The sequence below is a fragment of the Nanorana parkeri genome, unplaced genomic scaffold, assembly GCF_000935625.1.
Source record: "Nanorana parkeri isolate BGI_ZX_2015 unplaced genomic scaffold, ASM93562v1 scaffold222, whole genome shotgun sequence".
Classification (NCBI taxonomy): domain Eukaryota; kingdom Metazoa; phylum Chordata; class Amphibia; order Anura; family Dicroglossidae; genus Nanorana; species Nanorana parkeri.
In genome coordinates this window covers 23,486-37,738 of record NW_017306490.1, presented here as the reverse complement: position 1 = coordinate 37,738, position 14,253 = coordinate 23,486, and the positions used below count along the sequence as shown (strand labels likewise).

At 41.5% G+C, this 14,253-nt stretch overlaps 1 protein-coding gene across 1 annotated transcript in view; it reads right to left on the bottom strand.

Moving 5' to 3' along the window:
* The window catches only part of TSPAN4 (tetraspanin 4), a 268,961-nt gene extending 259,692 nt beyond the window's left edge, over positions 1 to 9,269 (bottom strand). Inside the window, exon 1 of the mRNA XM_018556043.1 lies at positions 9,208 to 9,269. The gene's annotated coding sequence lies outside the window, so the exon portion shown is untranslated. The remainder of the gene's footprint in view (positions 1 to 9,207) is intronic.
* Between the last annotated feature and the right edge of the window lie 4,984 nt (positions 9,270 to 14,253).

Sequence of the window (14,253 nt, the reverse complement as noted above, 5' to 3'; positions counted from 1 at the left end):
TATTGAGTAAAACTTAATGCTTGCAAACCATCAAAAAATAAATATACTATACACAATAAATGTGTATTTGTATGTGAAATAATGACATAATGTTCCATATAACAATCACTTAAGTCTCTATGAAAAAAGAGGGTTCACAGTTTTCCCATCATGGATCTTTATAATTCTCTCATAAGCATTCCATGTCAGAGGTAATATACAAGAACAGAAAAAGCTTTGATAGTTTAAATCAGTGGTTCTCAACCTGTGTAACCTCCGGACGACCCAAATTTGTCCTCGGTTATGAAGTCGTGACCCAAGTCGCACTGCAATGGAACGCACTGCATTAGGGTACAGGAGTTCCGGTGCCGGCGTACAATCTGCGGGTGGGAGGTGCGTTTGGGGTACCATTCAAATGAATGGCAACACAACACACCTCCCGCACCAGAATTGCCTGGTACAGTTTACCGTACTGTACTACTGTGAATGGGCCCTCAAAAACACTGACATACATACATACACCAGACCCAATCTCACAAACGTTTTTTAAGGTCCACTCAGTCTCCTAACCTTACGAGAGCTGGGATGGATCCTCAGCCTGAGGTCTAGTGTTGGCTGCTGTGCTGTGACGGAGCTCCATTCATATGTGCATTGCTTGCACAGCTCCCTTGAATGCCCTGTAGAGGTCCCGGGTAGCCAGAATGTGACGTCACTTCAGTCCAGACATGTGAGGGAGCTGTAAGCAATGCACGTATGGATGGCGCTCCCTCGCGGCCATTCCCCCATCCCACCTCAAGCTGACACTCTGTGCCGGGCAGCATATTCTGAACGGCTGCTTGGTGTGAGAACTGACAGTGCTGCACTAGGGGAGGCAGAGGAGTCTCTCACCTAGAAAAGAGGAAAGCATGTGGCGACCCACTGAACACAGAGTCGCGACCCACTTTCGGGTCAAGACCCACCAGTTGAGAACCAAGGGTTTAGATCAATTAAACAATGTTAACAACACCATAAAACCACTCAACAGTTCCAGTATTATCTAGCGCTCTATACCAGACTTGTATGTACCGCTACACTGCTGGTGGGACATCCTTTACCATGAGTGATTTGACCATACTTATTTTATAAGTGGTCAATAAAGTCCGGTGAGTGCAAGGTCCTGAGGGGAAGCACATCCGGTGATCTGCACAGATTAAGTTGATTTTTGAGCACAAGGAATGCACTGCTGGGAATTGTAGTACTTCATCACAATGTCAGATCATATTACTGTTTTGGATTTCTTAAGAGACTGAAATGAATGGATTGTTATATGGGACATTGTGTTATTTTATATATAAATATGTGATTATTGTGTAGAGTATATTTATTTTTGTTGGTTTGCACACAATAATTTCTGATTTTTTTGAAACATTTTATTGTAAATAGTGTATGAGTTTTGTATATATTGTATATACACTGATCTGAACATAATTTGGTTAGATTAGGATTTAATTTATTTGGGTACACATACCGCACAGTGCTCTTTACTTACTTAATCATAACTTTCATATTATCTTATAATTAGCACAGTGGCTTAGCATATAGGTTAGATAAGAGTGGGGAACAAATTAAATCAAATTGCCTTTCTAAAGCTTACCTTCGCCTCCTCCTGCCTGACAGAGCAGCCCGCTGGCACACACACTTACCAAAATTGCGGCTCACAGACCTGCCTCCCCATCTGCACAAACAGAGCACTGGATATTCATAACCATAGAGAGGTGCAAGGGATGACAGTTACTGGGCAAGGGACTCAATTTATTAAATGAGAGCACATCCAGGGACACGGTTTTCTGGGGACAGTCCCCAGAAATCAGGGACATCTGGTTAGCCTACTCTACATACCATGTTGTAAAGGAAACTTATTAGAGCAGTTGTTGGCTTCTGTCAACTTTAAAAAAAAAGTATTGCACTTCTTACGATACCTCTTGCCTTCTCAAGCTATTATTGCCAACAGAAATTCCCCTTAGTGGATGTTTTTTTTGGTTTTCACACAATCTTCTGTAAACTTTAGCCCCCAGAAACTCAGTAGTTTTAGTAGTTTATGAGATGCTGTAACCACCTCATTAGGTACCAACAATATTTTTCTACATTTAAATCATTACATGAGGCAGTCACTCAAGCAAATCAACCACTTGACCATGCACTTGCAGCCACATGATGCTCTGGGTATTTGCTTTAACAAGCAGGCATACATAATACAGTGGCCAATTGTGAGACTGGGAAAGTCACCGCTGATGTGGTAGGAGGCACTGGGAAACCTGGTTTCGACAGGGAAATGGTGCCTGACAGTCTGGAATAGGACAAACAAGTGATGGGGCTCTGCTATGGCATTGTGATAGAGAGACACACTGGCCTGCAATCCTGTGGTGGCTAAAAAACAGGGGCTCTGGCTCAGTTGGGAGGAGACAAAAAGCAGAGTTTTATTGTATTGTTGTATATACCTTTGTGTGCTTCTGTTTTATTACTCTATTTGCTTGAGCAAAAAATCCCAGAAACATACATTAGGTGCAGTTTGGTATGTGAGACGGGTGTACTGTATATAAACCTTCTATCTAAAGCTAATTTTTGCAATGTATATATAATGTGCTACAAAGCAACAAGTTACTATCTCCATCTGGTGAAACATTACAAAGGAGTGTGTTCTGCCAACAGTCAAGATGACAAATGTCTCCTTTTTTTAATACTTTTTTAATGCTGTGTAAAGTACGATAAGTAAATGGACTCAGACAGTAATAAAATATACTGTAGATACTATAGTGCAAATAAAGGGGCATGTAAACATACACAGTTCAATGCACAGGGGCACACAAAAAAAAAACACATCAGCGCCTACAGTCAACCACGCACAAACATTCTGATATTAGGAAAAGCTAATGGCATCTGAAAGCTGGGGAAATATGCCGTGAAAGCACTTATCAACACACGGACGGCTCTCTAGATATTAAAAGCATTACTTATCATTATAACAGCCACTTCCCTGTGGAAATTGAGAGTGATTTTGCCACTTGCAGGATGGCAATATCCTTGGGCTTTGATCTAGCAAATCTTCCCACCCCTCTACTAAAAAACATGGAGAGGAAAGCATTCTTTCTTCAGCTTAAAAAGTCCCAGAACGCAGTGAGAGGGAGGTGTGGGCCATTTATTTCTTACCAGTCTTGTTAATGGAACCTATTATTTTTCTCACTTTCTTGAAACTGGCACAAAAATGTTTAATATTCAAATGTAGGAAAGCTAAGTGAAACAAATGCACACAATAAGTGCCCAAAAATGCCCAAACAAGAATACCTATTATTAAAGATATAAGCCTTATTTACATATATACATTTGTTTTTGTTTTTTCATGAACTCTGATATATAGACAAAAAGGTGCTACTGGTAGGCTCAGATTGCAAACCAGCTGTGAGGATATGCACTTAGTTTCTATTAGTTAGTTGCTATTGGGTGTAAGGCCTTTTGACTCAGCCTGGACCAAGCAGCAGTAGTGGTTAGCAAACTGATACACCTAAACTAGAATTCTGTGGGCAGAATATCACAATGTTTTGGATCAAGAAATTCCCAACCCTAACTCTAAATGCCCAAAACACAAGTTTATCATCAAGGAACCTGCTAGTTCACCACCCTAAAGCTAAATGCCAAGCAAACAACTAAATACACAAATGAAATCAATATATGTCCATGCTGTCCAGAAATTTACAGAGCTCTGCCACACAGCCCAGCCCCGTCTAGTAGCCTGTTGGTGCAGGAGATCTGATTTTCTTTGCTGCAGTTATATAACAATTACAGGTCATGTCCCTCACCCAGACTGTGGCTGGACAATGATGGTGAATCAGCAGACTGATGACTTCTCTGCAACTCTGTATTTTTCTCATATTAGAATGTTCCTTGGTAGCACATGAGCACTGCAGCACAATTGACTGGCTCTTTGTGTTGCTTCTCCTTCTCCCAGTCTGAACTCTGTCGTACAGTGGACTGCTAGGGGCTGATACCAGAACATATTCAGGTACTTACATTGCTTGCATTTAAAAATAAATGTAATAATGTGTTAAGGAATACAGAGCTGCAGTAATGTGTGTCTTTTATTTTTCTCCAGAGTTCAGGTTTAACTCTCAGATGTAACAGATGGCTAGCATGTGCCCCTGCTACTTTTAGGGTTGCCACCCATCCGGGTTTCACCCAGGCAGTACGGGTTTGCAATCATGTGCCCGGGTTTGTGCCCACATCCCGCCCGGGCACATCATTCTAACGGTACAATGCCGCATACTAGCATATCTTGCGGCGGACACCGGGTGGCGCTGTTTCCTGTCCCTGGACTCTCCCTCTCCTGTTTCTCCCCTCCGTGGCTGTAGTGGGAGGAAGTGACATCAGGGAGAGAGGGAGCCGTGAGGGACGGATCTTTCTCCGACAGCCAGCCAGCCAGATCAGCAGAAGTGCGGCAAGGTATATGGGTACTGCTTTGTACACTTGTGTCTTATCTACAGAATGCATATCTGGGGACCTGCGGCACACTGGCAAGTTGTGATTAACTCCAATGTCATTTATTTACAAAATACATGCATAGTGTATACTTTACAAACAAATTGCCGCGTAGCGCTATAGTGTTCGGGTTTGGCTTGAAGAAAAGGTGGCAACCCTAGCTACTTTCCTCTTTCTGTCGCCCAGATAGAGTAAGCTTAGAATGATTTATGTATATAAGGCTTTTTTGCAAAATAATTATTTTAGTATGTTGACAAATTTTGCAAAAGCTATGTAGTCTTCATTGCACTAGAAGAAAGAGAAGCCACTGTTTGGTCATTGTACAGACCTATTGGCCTGCAGCCCACTCATCAATCCTTAGCCCTTTCTTTACTCTGCAAATACTGCTCAGTATTGTCAGAAGAATGGGACTTGCGGGTACACATTAATCCTTTGTCCACAGGGAAAGGCTAGAAGAAAATACTGAAAACCTAGAAGAAACCTTAGGAAGAAATCAGCTACATCAAATAAATCTATTAGAAACCAGGCAAGATAATCTGCTCTCTGTTAAGTTTGTGAGCAGTTCAGAACTCGTCTTTTCATTCATTTGTGTTTATCCTTCGCGGAGTCATCAACGCATAGCTGATGACAACAAGGAAATTAGGATGTTTTCGGAGTTCACTGGGGATCTTCGTGACTTCCAACTCCAGCCAAAACATTTTTATTTTTTTTTAGTTTTGGATAGAGTGAGGAAGAGCAGATTTCTCCTCATTTCCTATCGAGATGACGGGATTTCTGAGACAGAAAGAAGTAATAAAAATGGTCTCCAATTAGGACAAAATCAGAAACAAAACAATTGTTTTTATTAGAGTAGAAAAAGGTTAAACACCTTGGCAGGTTTTCATTGAGGGTTTGCTCTCACCATGTCAGGATCATGTGCAGACCAGAACAGTTTGTTCCCTGACCAAAAAAGCATCCCAATGTATCCCTATGGTATTACTGGGCTCTGTTCACACCCGTGCAGTCTGTTCCGGATCAGACAAAAAAAAACAAAGGAAATTAATTTCCTTAATTTATTGTCCTGATGTCACCTGGGCAGAACGTGAAAGTAAATCCACAAAATGAGAAATAAAAACTTGGTAACAATACTACTACAGCCAGACAAAAAGTTGAAAAACTAATTTTTCCGAAGAATTTTGTAGATTTTATGGCTGTCTGTGTCCCTCCAGAGAGCAGTGACTGCCAGTCACCGTTTCCCACAGGGATTTCCCCCATCCCCTCTCTTTTCCCTAAGCATTCACTGGAGGGACAAATGGGAGGGAGCAGGCACAGCTGGTTCTATAGAGCCAGCTATCAATCAGGCAGCTGGGGTGATCGCGACAATATTGTTGGGCTCTTCCCAACAGTACTTGAGTCACAGGAGTACATTAGTAAACATACTCCTTTGACCCAAAAGACGACTAAGGCCAGAAAAAAGGTATGGTTTTAGTCCTCTTTTAAACAGGGCAACAGAGACAATAAAACATGATATGGATTCTAACTGCGGGAGACAACAGCCTTTCAAAATATGAAATATGTGATTTTGGGGTAGGAAATAAGCCCAAACTATTTTTTATTGCTGCATGTGTTCTGGTTAAAAGAAAGTACCCTAATTTCCTGTTCTGTCTGACATCTATCAAAAATGCAGGATGTTGTGAGAATATGCAGGAAGTAAGGAGAATTATTTTGTAATGGGGATACAGACAGCAATAACATTTGACAGGGATTCCACCTCTTTTACAATCTAACCGCATTAGAAAAATGAAACTTGGCTAGAGATGGGATTCACAGCTAAACGCCGGGGGAAAAAACACTTTTTTTCACATTTGCCATGTAAAAATAAATTACTTTTCATGACAGGTACGTGTGTGGATGCTGCTGCGTTAGGTTGAAGTATTACTTTCATTCATCTCGAGTACTATTGTAAGCGCTGAAATTCCTGCACTGAAACTTACAATCCGGGCTCAAGTACAGTGTTGATAGCTCAGTCATCCACCTTATTCACAAAGTGTCTAGTATTCTTTCCATGGAATACAAGTCCTTCTGTGAATGGATGAGGGGATGGGTGGATGAATGTCACAATCTCTCCTTGTCCATTCTAGAGACTAAGTTTCAGCGCCGGTGGTTTAGCTCTTTCAGTACACAATGAGATGAACAGAAGCAATAGTTTTACCTAACCCAGGAGCATCCACACATGGACACCCAATGCTTTTTTTTCTGGAGTTCAGATTTAAATTTGACTGCTATAGGAATTGCCTCAACAGTTGCTCCATTTTTTTATCTGCCACCTGCAATGTTAACCCCATACATGTTAACCATTTCCCCACATATCTGATAATCCCTTCTACAGAAGCAAATGTGTGCGTACTTAGTCACCAATGTATAATGTATTATAAAGCAACTAAACTACACAATATTTAGAAACACGATCAAACAAAGAATACATTTTGTTTGTGGCCACTGAAGGGTAATCTTTGAATGTGTGTGTGTAGTTTAATTAAACCATAATGCACAGTTACAGTGTTTTGATCAGCAGCACAGGCAAAGTGGCAGGCTGAAAATTAAAGAGGGTTCCACTCCTGGAATTTCATTATCATCGTAAAGACTAACGGCTTCACTGACATAAAGGGATTCTGCAAATTCAACAAAAGCACCCCGAACATGTTTAAATATGCTTGTTATAGGGGTTGTACATTACACCAGCTAAGAACCAGAGGCGGCTTTCAGGAGCAGCACTAATCCATAAAGCACAAACTGGCACTGCTGGAAATAGCAAGAATGTGTTTCAGAATAATGTAAGATGGTGTAAATGGCCCATCAGCTTCATGAAAGACATGATGGAGAACAGAACAAGCTTTTCTTCTTTTGTTAAATATTTACTAAATAAATCTTATAGGAAAACTGCTCGGAAAATGTAAACAACCAACAGCAGGGAATGATGTAGTCCCTCCGTTGTTCACATAACCAGTGATGTTGCTATGCCAAGCATGCCTCAGCTACATGTCACTTGGCAGGTTCTTGGGCCTCAGGTCAATAAAAAAAAACCTGACCTCAATAATGGTATAGTAGTGCAACAAATAATAAATCAAACCACTAATAAATAAAGTTTCAAGAACTCATTTAAGTCTCAGGCACATTCATTACTGTAAATCTATCACAAACCAGGGCAATTCAAACAGATCATTTGATGAATAAATGCCTTAGGAGAAGTTAACTTCAGTTGAACATGTCAAATGATTAGTAGATCCAGAGATTGACATAGCTGCTGGAGACAGAACTTACATTATTTTGTAAAATGAAATCCTTGCCCTATACGTTTCCACCCAGGGTTGGATTTTGAACAAGGCCAACCAAGGCCTGGCCTCGGGGGAACAGGGAGTAGAGGGGCAGCACGGGGTTACATTCCTATCTCCTGATGCCCAGGACATGCAGTTCCAGGCACCGGGCAGGTAATTGTTTTCTACATTTAGCCCTGCTTTGGGCAAGCAGAGCTAAATGTAGAGCAGGGAAGCAGACGCTTATTTTGTACAAGTGACCTCAGTGATGTTGCCGATATCACTTTATGCAACCTGTATACAGGGGGGCGCATTGAGGAATCTGGCATTGGGGCAGCAGAGAGAGTAAATCCGGCACTGTTTCCACCTCCAAAATGTCAGAATTATATCAGAAGACAACTTACACGTGCACCAATGCACAGGACAGGGGTAATTTCTAGCCACCTGTGTGTGCACACCCATGTGTGTGAGCTCTCTAATTCAAATTCACAGGCAAATTCACATGAACACACTAATTCATGTGATCATGCTATTTCAAGTAAGCAAAGTAATTCATGAGGGCATGCATGCCATGTGGATACATGAGCGTGCAGGCCCATGTACGCTTGCACCTAAATCCAGGCTTGGTACGAGATGACCTATTTAAAGAGGAGTGCTGAGCTAGGAAGACGCAGGATGTTTTTCAGCTGTTACTTGAATCCTGAACCCGTTCCTTATATGCCTCCCCATTGCTGACCAGACCTGCCCTTGTATCTGCCCTGTCTCGCTGTTATTGGCCTCAGCTAGTTCCTGACCACAGCTTGTCACTGCTCCTTCCTGGTGTGACCTCGGCTAGTTCCTGACCACAACCTGTCTCTGCAACTTCCTGGTGTGACCTCGGCCACTTTCCAATTAGGACTCTTCTCTGCTAACCTTCTGGTTTGACCTCTGCCTGCCTCCCGACCACGAATCTGACTCTTACCCTGCCTGCTTTCTGTCTCCTTGACTACCGACCACCACCTGTCCAGACCACAATTCCAGTCTGCTGTGTGTTCGTGTGTCCTGACCAGCTGCCTTCCTGTGTGCTATTTCCAGGTACCCTTCCTGTTACTCTGTCTAAGCACCTTACAGCCAAGTCTGTCCCCAGCAGTGAGCTTTTGAAAACTGGACTCCTGGCACCCATGCCATTCTTCACCCTCTCCCTCTCTTTGCTCCCTCCTGGGGTGTCTGGACAAAAAGTGTAAGGGAAGCCCTCTTGTCATTGCGGCCTCTAATCAGGTACACGATGCCATGCCTCGCGGTTTTTTACTGTTTTGTTTCAGCCTCGCAGACTGATAGAAAAGCTCTCAATGTCATTTGTACTTCTAAAACTGCAAGTTTCTTTCAATGTCATCATAACAGAATTAGACTACTAAGTAAAATACCTGTAAATTCTCAATGTGCTTACGTGGTTTAGTTCTTCTTCTTTAGAGGCTTTCCACAAAGCGGACGCAAGTCACAAAGTTGACAACAGCAAAACAATCTGAAAAGAAAAATAGCAATAGTGTTTAAGAATCACAAAACAGACTGAAGTGTGCCGTAGTATTTGCAGAATTTCTTACTAATAGACACAGACTAATAGGTAAAGGATTTCTTTTTCTCTATTTGCCAGAAACGCTTACTTTTTCTTTTTTTGTTATTTTAAAGTAATTTCTAATCAAAAGCGCTGGTTAGGAATTTGTGCACCAAGCATATATTCAACATCTCACACACAGGTTCTAAAATACCAAACCCATCCATAAAAGAGATCAAAAAGGTTTCTTAAAGAAAGCTACATTAGGCATCTTCCTAGAAGTAAGAGCACAATACAGCCCCATTAATCCCAATCTGCCATTTAACATAGACTATGCTGTACATCTGAGCAAAGCAAGTAAGGCCAAGAAGAACCAGATGACAACAGGTTCTGCTTATATTGAGGCATTTCACTCAGTGGTGATGATTATTACAAAATAAGACAAATCTCAGGAGTGAGTGCCATGATGGGGGGACAAAGAGGATTATTACAAAACAAGGAGGGTGAAGGAGGGTTCTGTACTTCTGTTATTGGATCCCATTGGCCATAAAGATTTTATGCTCTTTGTTCCGTATAGGTCTGTCTGATATGCAATACCATACTCATGTGGTCATAAACACATTCATAAAAGCCATCCAAAGACTTATGTCACTATTTTAAAATTCCATAATCTTATCCAGGAGGCTTTTCTCTAAAACCTTTCCATAAAAGTAAAAACAATGCTAATATAAAGGGTTCTATTATTAGTAGGGGGCATAGAAGGCTTTCACTAACCACCACTATAGAGGTTAAGAGTTCAATATAGGCCGCTAGTTGCCAACAAAAAGTGGTAGGCTTTCTTATCACAAATCATTGTGGGGAGGTTGAGAGGGCCCATCAACATCTTTGTACGGGGCCCTACAATCTATAGTTAAGACTTTTAAAACTCTTAAAATGTTACCTTAAGCTGATCTCTAGACAAAAACATAGATTGCAGGGAAATATTCCTCTAAAGTGCACATCCCACATTTTTAAGAAACTACTCTTCATGGATCCCACCTTCACATATTAACTGTACTTTTACTTACTCACTCAGCTCATTACTCACAATTATGCTTTTTATATCACTTGCCCTTCTTTTAGATCGCAAGCTCTCACAAGCAGAGCCCTCCTAACCCTCCTGTACTGAATTGTATTGTAACTGTACCGTCTCCTTTTATTTTGTACAGTGCTGCTCAAGCTGTTACATAAAATCTGTATATAATAATAAGGTGGCAAAGTGAAGGCCAAAGGGAGAGGCTGAGCAGTGCAGACAGCGACACCTTGCAATGTGCTTTCTGTGTCCTGAACTCTAGCAGGGACTTGTAGAACACAGTGGTGTCCACAGTCAGGGAGAGATAATAGTGGGTAGAATGTGCAGAGTAGTGCAAAGGTAGGTGGGGAAGTTAAAAATAAAGGTCACCAGCATACACTGTGATCCTTCTACCATAGGCAGCGCTAATGTGGTGAAGTCAGGCATGCCTGCAGTAGGCGTAAAAGGCACGATTAGGAGACCAGTCATCTTGCACATTGCTAGAACGCAGAAGTAACCTGCCTCCTCACCAGATGACACATGACTATTTCCTTTTAGTAAATCATATTTTCATTTTACAGGAAGATTGATATCAAAATTGCAATAATTATGGACAAGCTAAGGTAGGTACATGAGAAACATAATACATTGTTTGCTGCATGAAGTTTAGCTTTAACTATACTGCAGGAAATGTGTTGCAACAAAGATTAGCCAATATGTGTTTTTATTGGGTTTTGCACTGAACTTTATGAAAGTTGAGCATGGACCCTAGTCTTGCATCGTTGTACAGGCTCCCCTCCTGTGCTGAGTTTCTTACTCTGGCTTCACAACACACTCTGAGCATCTCAATGCGTGCATTAGAAGATACAGCAAGCAAGCTAGAGCCCTCCTAATTTCCTCATTGGAATAAGTCCAGCACCCCCGGGCTGTCCATGGCCCATCCCTTCCATTCCCTGGATTTCCCTTCTTTTATCAACGGAGGCTCAGCATCACATGTGGGCATAATATAGTTGGCTGTTTTTAGGAAGCTATGTTCAGCCCCTCCCATCAGTCTTAATCTGGGAGGTGCACAGGAGCCCTGTAATTACATCACTGGGTCTAAAATAAGGTATGTAATGAAAACAGAAAAGTATTATTTCAAAATTCCATTAGCATATTCATGATGCCGGAAAGAAGAAACAAGGGATGGCAAAATATAGGCAGGTTAAACGTCAGCTTTAACTTTTCTAAAAATGTGTCAATTTTCATTACACTTGCTGCCCTCCCATGATATGACCCACTTTGTGAACTCTGATGGAAAAGTGTGATTTACTTTCAGTGTTCCTTGGAGTATTGGCTTGCAGCATTCTCTTAGGAAGATCCACTTTGTCAGATTTTCTGAAGAAGTGTTGATTGATTTCATTGTGCACTGGAGTCCTGGCTGTTATGGTTAGGTATCGCACACTTTTTAAACTCTCCTGGAAAATTGTCAGGTCTCTTCTTCCTGACTTGGTCTGCTGCTTTATCTTGGCACAACTCACTTCCTGAAAGGTGTGAACATTTTTTTAGTTGGAAAGGATGGTCACCGCTCATCTTGTCTGCTTCAGGCAAAACTGATGACGTCTGCACACAGGACCAGTGTTTGTAAAAGGTCCAGTTTGCCATACAGGTGCTTTCCTACTAAACTCCAAGCTTTATCCAGCTCACTCAAAAAAAACTTTGAAGATTGATGGCATTTTGGTGCTTTTCCAATTTATAGAGCAGAGATTCACCAGTAGAGCAAGATTTGGGATTTGCTCTTTTTGCTGGTTCACTCATCTCTAGTGATCAAACCCTAAAGATTCAACCTGTGGCATCTGTCATCATCCACTGAATCTGTAATTACCTTTAATTTTAGGAGCAGATCTGTAGAACACTGACATTATGTAAATATCTGCTACACAGAAAAGCATATAAATTTATGGCCATGTTTTGCTAGCTGAGTAGTTGGGTTCTGTGTGCAGTATAACCTGTGGCATTTAGTTAATAGAGCAATATAACAAAAGCACTTAGTAATGATTCCAATGACATTTCTTTAGGCACTGCATCAAATCAAAAACATGTTGCTGTGGATTATTAAAGCGGACCGTCTGCTTATACACAACAGCACATAATTCTCTTGTCTGCATGTACATATTCTGTTCATGTGTATATAGATAAGTTGTGTTTTTTATGACACCATTATAAAGAATTGTAAAACCATGCCAAAGATTTACACAGATTAGTATTCAATAACAACTTTGTGAATTGCTAATAAACACTGCATTTACTTTCCAAATACATACAAGCCAACAAATGTGTAAAATTCTGAGACATAAGATACAGTTGCGCAGTACAGCAACACTAAGGTATATGTGACCAACTGTAAACAAATGAGAATAATATACATTATGGGTTCTAAACATAGGGAAACACACAGACAATGCTTAAAGTGTCAATAAATAACATACAGTATATGAGAAGTCTGTCAGTGCCATTAACACAATACTTTTGTTTCTGAGTTTCCTCTGTAACGTAGTTTTGTTACCTACTGATCCTGCCAGTAGATCCGTAATTTTTCCATTTTCATATTATGGGGTGACAATGTTGTTGGTTCTGAAGTGAAATTGCACAATCTGTGGACAGGGTAGTCATAGATGGACATGCAGCTTTAAATGGACTTTAAATAAGGGACAAGTCAACACACCCAATTCCAACTAAAGGTCCCCACACACCTTACGATAATCGCAAGGTGTGTGGAAGCCGTGGGACCTCTACTACTGTAAGGTCGCACGACTTTAAACTTACAAACATGTTTCAAAACCCGCCGAGCATCGTACGATGTTCAGCGGGTGTGTAGCATGTTTGTAAGATAAAAGCCGGACGGGCCGGTGTGCTCAAGCGCCGTTTGGCATTGCGGTCATCTTGCGATGGTTGTAAGGTGTGTGCTCAGCCTAAGGCCTCATGCACAACGCTGTAAAAAAACGTAATGCAAAATTGTTTTTAATTAAGTCATGCACACAGGTGCGTAAAAATGTTCTGCGTTCTGATCCGTAACCCAAAATCGATCAATGTGCATCTGAGGACATATATGTTTACGCGTATCCTGGCGTATGTGTAAGTGCATCAATTAAGTTCAGACATATAAATTACTCTGAAAATGGAGTAGGAGGAATGGAATGAGATTTTTCCACATGTAAACATATACGTGTTCACGTGTCCAAACACCAGGAAACAAAAAACACGGCTATATGATCAGTACATTTCTTACAGCCATCTGCATGAAGCCTAACACTTTGCAGCAAAATGTTTCTCTTTAACCCTTTGCCGTCCACCCATTGCACAAATACAGACGGATGCTTCGTGATTTTTTTTTTCTGTGGGCGCACGCAAGCAGAATCCTGCCGGGAAGGTAAACAGCCATTACTGGCTGTTACATACAAGCGTTCGGCCGGCTGTAGAGCTTGAATGACCCTGCACAGTGCGGGCTTCCCCTTCCCCCTGCTGTGACACCCCCCCCCCCTCTGTTGCCGCTGCCAGTTATCCCGGGCACCACTGCCCCCCCCCCTGCGGTGCCCAGGACCGAGAACACCGGCACAACGCACTTATAAGCATAAATAAACGTCGGGTGCACCTATGTGCGAAGATACAACAATTATGCCGCACATGGTGCATAGCGCCGCGAACGTCGGATTGAGAGCAATCATTTTAGGGCCATTAATCACTGATAACACTAAACTGATGAGCGGTAAAAGCTTGTAAAGCATTGCCCATGGCAGGTGCACGCAATTTTAAAGCTTGACATGTTTGGTATCTATTTACCCGACATAACACCATCTTTTATATTTTACCAAAACATTGGGTAATAATAAATGTTTTATAACATAATGTAG